General features: G+C 42.7%; 1 long non-coding RNA gene across 1 annotated transcript; it reads left to right on the top strand.

The window, feature by feature from the left end:
• Positions 1-1978, top strand: LOC129360916 (uncharacterized). Its single transcript, XR_008606102.1, has 3 exons — positions 1-140; positions 1409-1452; positions 1582-1978. It is a non-coding gene; the product is annotated as an uncharacterized LOC129360916 (long non-coding RNA).
• Positions 1979-5785: the final 3807 nt, after the last annotated feature.

Here is a 5785-nt window from a genome sequence, read left to right as displayed (position 1 = left end):
AACTAGCCAGTTTGTGTTTCTCTCTCTCTGTGTGTGTGTGCGTGTGTGTGTGATTTCAGAGAAACTACAACACCGCTGATGAATGAAACGTGACGGCTCCATCCACAGACGCCTAAATGAGAACGCCATCTGCCTCTGAGGTCTCGTTGCACTCTCAGCTTCTCTCTACGCGGTTTTTCAGATTTCAGTTTCTATGGGGTTTTTTCATCCACATTTTACATTCTGATTCCGTTTTATGATTCCTGACTATTGTTAACATTTCAGAACATTTCAGTACGCAGTAGGTAACTTTGATTAAAAAAAAGAAGATTTTTTTTTACGTATTTGTTGGAAATGTCACTTTGTTGTGACAGTGTGGAATGAGACAGATCATCTTTGAAAAAAGAAATCAAGCTCCTTCACCTTCTCCCAGCGTTAACTCAAATAACCAATCAGAACCAGGAGGCGGGTCTTAGAGCTGTATATCACAATCTCGTGTGGCGCTGCTCGCCACTCACCTTTGCTCTGTGCTATGCTGCAGTTAAAATAGTCTGCTATGAATGCTGAGGCTAGTTAGCATAGCCATTGGTGATGACAGATAAATGGCTTTTCTGTAACACCAAGTTGTTTCTCTGCTATTAGCAGATTTAGCAGCGTCTGGATGAGTTTGATTGACAGTGCTAAGTCCCACCCCTTGGCTCTGATTGGTTGTTTCAGGAGCGCCGCATTGAAAGAAACCATAGTTCTGGGAGGAGCTGGAATTTTTCCAGATAACCTGTCTCATAACATGCTTTCACGGCTGTTTCAACAAATATGCAAAAAGCATTTTCTTTGTAGAAGTTACATTTTGCAGCTTTAATAAAATATTGGTTTGTGGGCTACGGTCCTGCTTCAGAATCCGCCTCAAAACTTTATGAGCTTCGCTCATCCACACTTCTAAGGTGACGAAGCGTTGAAATGTTGTAAAAATCACCAGTTCTTTGGGATGAGAAATCCGACATAAACGCCGAAGTGAGCAGAGCAGCATAATTATTAGCTGCCGTGCCAAGAGAGATACAGCAGATGGTTGCATCAAGGATTAGAAGCCACTAGTTACACTCGTAATCACGCGCTTATCTCACACTAACACATCCTCTTAAATCAACATTTGCCGTTGAGGCTTTCTGCGGACATCGCATTCTCTTAAACACAAGGGCTAACACATGCCACCGCTCAGACACCCCAAAGCCCCGGGGGCGAGGCGGAGGAGGCGGCCGCAGGGCCCGGGGCGTCAGGGGCGGGGGGAGGCCACATGGTGGCTGGACGGAGATTTGAGAAGACTTATCCGAGGACAGAGAGCGCGGCCGACTGCAGCTGTGCTGAAATGATTTATATCTGCAGAAACGCATACTTGTTCACTTTCTTTCTTTCTTTGTTTCTCTCTTTGAAGCCCGTTACCCGCCGCCATGTGCCAATCTGGTCCTGAAAACACAAGTGCGTGTTCTTGCGACAAAGCTGCACATGATCTCAATATGTAACTGGAAAATTGATTTGCACATTTGTCTGTGACGAAACGCATTGTCAGTAGTGTGTTTTTTTTTCTCTTTTTCCCTCTTTGTTTAGTCACAGTGGGGAACAACAGCCGCTGCTGAAATCTCTCGCTCTGCAGATGTTGGTTGTGCGAGGTTTCAAAGACTAATCTGTGTTGACTTCATCTCTCACACACTCTGTACATCTGTAATCTGGCCAGATACAGTTAAGCCCGTTATTATTCATACTGCTGGCAGGCCTAGATGTAAATTAGATTTATGTAACCTAGAAGTATTCACTGCTGGAAGCCATGTCACTGTTTACTGCAGAGCACCTATAAAAACTTAAGATTACGTCGTCGTCGTCATGCGATTGTCCCTTTGATTCTGTTCTCTTCCTGTCGGATTATTTTGTTTGTTTTCTGTTCTTACTGTACATTTTTCTATGTAACAGCCGTAGTGTAAAAAAAAAAAAGAACAAAACTTGTATTTTCAAGGTGAAAACTGATTTCTACAAAAATAAACACAAAATAGGTGATTGTGTAAATATCCACCTCAGTTGTTCACTGTGTCCTTGCAGCACAAAGGTTCTGGGTTCGATTCCTGGCCCAGGGTCTTTCTGCATGTTCTCCCTGTGCATGGTGCGCTTTCTCCAGGTACTCCGGCTTCCTCCCACAGTCCAAAAACATCCCTGGTTAATTGGTCTCTCTAGATTCTCCCCAGGTGTGTGTGTGTGTGTGTGTGTGTGTGCATGGTTGTTTGTCCTGTCTGTCTCTGTGTTGCCCCGCCTCTCGCCCAGAACATTAGCTGGAGAGGCACCAGCACCTCCCGACCCAACTATGGACAAAGGTGATGGTGGAGTCTGCCAACAGAACAGCTACTTTTTCTTGTCAATATTAATCCATTAAGTTTATGTGTGTAGTGCAGTTCAAAGCACTTTATGTAATAAAAGCACAAAATACAAAGTCATAAAAACATCTGATATCAAGGAATCATTGTCGCAAAACAATATGTTGCTGAAAAGTTATTTAAAAGTTAGTTTTGTTTCAAGTGAACTAGAATACTTGAAGAAGAAACTGGACCAAAAATACTGGTTCGGACTTTATGCTTTTGCAGAGACCTTTCAAATACAGAATGAGTTATTGCGACAGTGATGGCCTTCTGGACCATTTAACACCAAGTTACTGTAAATTAACACACATAAATTTTATGCAACTTTCCTCACTATCTGAAGGAAGAAGGTCATGAAAGTTTTGCTCTATTCAGTGTTTCATTTGTAGCTAATGCTACTTTCAACTTATTTACTGACATCCAGACGAATCATTCTCCATATCGATGAGCTGAAGTCCAGCTTGAACTCCCGAGTCGATCTGACGGCGCTCGTTGGGTTCTTGGAGTTGTGCATTGGAAGGGTTCTGGATCGGTTCAGACCTCATAAGAAAGCGACACAGAGTTGAGTTATTTACTGTATTTCCACTTCTTTTAACCCCTTACCTTGACACAAGAACAACTGGTTGAGCTCTGATGCCAATAACAGATGCAAGGGTGCACACAGAAAGGAGAACTTCAAATTCTCTTTATACGGAGCCATAAATATCCTCCTGACGTTTATCGTTCCCAGTGGGGCAAAGGTGCTAAACTCCTTGGATCTTAAAACAGTCCCTTGTTCTTTATTCATTATTGCTCCAAAGCAGCCACCGGGTAAATGTGAAGCTGTACGCAAATGAGAGTCTAATCAGAACAAATCCAGGCTTTTTTGTTTTTGAATGGCAGTTTTTCTTTGCAGCTAATTGTGGCGCCACAAAACAACATAACCTGCGTTCTGCACCACTGCCTTCATTACTGAAGAGAAAATCAGGACTGACAAGAGGGAGCATATTAAGAAATTAGTCCAGTTTAATGTTATGACGCTTCTAATGAGATGACACAAAGAAAAGCTAACCAAGATGTTCATTGATGTTTTCCCTCCATCTTAGCCTGAATGAATTTCCATTTTTGGCACAAAGTCAGTAAGAACATCATAGTGCAGAAAACATCCTATTATTTGATCATGAGTTGTCAGTAAAGATTGGGTCTTAAAGGGGCAGCATTATATGTTTTACAGCCATAGAAAACATTTTATAGCACAATCAAGTTACTATGTTACCTTCAGTTGTGATGAGTTAAAATAAATGTGACTTTGTAATTTAACGCCTTGAAATTGGGCAACTGTCTCTTTAAGAAGCTCCTGCTCTTTATGAAACTCTGCCTTCAGGAAGTCATCGCAACATGGTTCCTCTATTAACCCTTTAACAAAGTTTTATTGGCGTTTTCACTGAGACGTAGCTCCTTTAATGAGCTCAGCAGATGCTCAGTTTCACCAGGTGTTTGCTAATTGCTGCTGGCTAGTCTAAAGGAGCTGAGAGGGGGAGTCGTGAGGGAGGGCGGCTCTGTGAGGCAGATGCAGCTTGGAAACTTGAGCTCGAGCTTCATCCTCAAAGGCGGGGCTAGGTCCACCAGGAGTTCAGCAAAGCTGCATGGTTTCCAGGGAGATCAAAGGCTTTCTCAAACATGCATGACGAATCAAAGCATCGCTCCAGACACGTTACAGAGGAGGGAATAACATCACAACATGGTGCAAAGCTCAAAAAAGTAGATTTTACATAATATTGCCCATTTAAAAGATCCATCATATCTTTGGCTGGACCACTAAAAAAACATTCATAAAAGCTTTGGAGATTTGATTTGAATTGTTTTTGCTTTATTTTCTTGTGTATGCGAGTCTTTTGTAATTGTCAGATACCTTTCTGTTTGTGTTTGACGTTTTAGCCTTGATCAGTTCACCTTAATGGCACAAGGCAAAGAAAAACCCTGGAGTGAAGGCAATTCTCCCAACAGGACGACGGCTAACAAATGTTTCCAAAGTCCTGACCGACTGTGGCAACGATAGAAAACGGTCGTTTGCTAACGATATCCATCCAGTCTGAACTAGCATGAGGTCGGTAGTATGTGTGTGTGTGTGTGTTGTGATACGTGTGAATTCCTCTCCTCTTGGGTAACTCAGCGGTACAAGCTGACATTTTTAGTGTTCAGAAGATGTGGATGGAGCAACAGGTGCAGGAAAGACAAGGAAGTTGAGATGTCAGTGCTGAGAGTGTGCGGTCTTATTGAATTATGATTTATTTACTGGACAGAAAGATAACAGACAAGCTGCCAGTATAGCGTTGGCTCTGTCAGACCCGATATAGCAACTAATGAGCCAAACTAATGCTGTGAAAGTCTGACTGGTGAACAGTTTTTGCTGACCTTACGCGTAATGCACCGTCTTTAGAAACTCCCATTGCACTGGGTATGCACATATATTCACCAGATGTCCAAGATCAACCAAATTAAATAAATCAAATGTGGCTTCTGGTGGTGGGGAGGGATATGTTGCGTGACTAAATATATGACTATGACTATATGACTATGACTGTGTCTTTGTCATAATCTTGAGCTTTAACGTCCTAATTCTGAATTATGTTCATAAAAACCAGCAAACGTACTGGAGCTCTGCTCGGGTTGCTGATTGGTAACGTTACATTCGGAAGCTCTTTGTTTTCTTTAGTTGAAAAAAGAAAAGAAAACAAAAAACGATTGGGTGTTTTTTTAGATGCAGTTGAATAAAGACCTGCAAAATATAAATTTAGCATAATACGTTCTTGTCAAAAAGCCAAGACCTCAACACTGTACTCCCTCCTTTCCTGTCGGGTCAAATTGCGATCAGAACTGATCTGATATCATTATAAACAGCAACATATTCGAAGACTTGCTGAGTAAATCTAGCAGCCAAAAGGCTGTGGACCTGCGCTCACCCTTCAGACTTGTTCTATAAAGACTTTCAGAGAACATGGAGGGCCTCTCCTTCAGCTCGCCCTTCCTGCAGATGGTTTGTGTTACCTCACCGTACGGCTTAAAAGTCCCCTGAGATTCCCAACTCGCCAGAGCCGAGCCCAGGTTTTGTGTGGTCCCTTGCGTTCTCCTCCACGTCTCCTCTGAGACGTCCCTCCGTCCATCGGCTTGTTAGAAGGAGCGCGTTGGGGATTTGTCCGTCGTCTCTTCCAGCCTCCCGTTGCATCGTCTCCATTTCCTGTCTCATCCTGTTATCTTCCTTCTAATTCAACAGGATTTTTTTTTACTCCTGTTCAGTTTTGTCCAGACGCAACGTTCCGCTTTATTCACTTTGACAGATTTCCCTTTCCAAAACGCATGACGAGCAGAAACTCGACACTCGAGTCCCTCCTTTGGCTCCGTTCCTATCCAGCTTCTTCTTCTGTTTT

Source organism: Poeciliopsis prolifica, unplaced genomic scaffold (genome assembly GCF_027474105.1).
Source record: "Poeciliopsis prolifica strain line A6 unplaced genomic scaffold, Auburn_PproV2 SCAFFOLD007, whole genome shotgun sequence".
NCBI classification, from domain to species: domain Eukaryota; kingdom Metazoa; phylum Chordata; class Actinopteri; order Cyprinodontiformes; family Poeciliidae; genus Poeciliopsis; species Poeciliopsis prolifica.
This window is presented reverse-complemented; position numbering and strand designations above follow the sequence as displayed.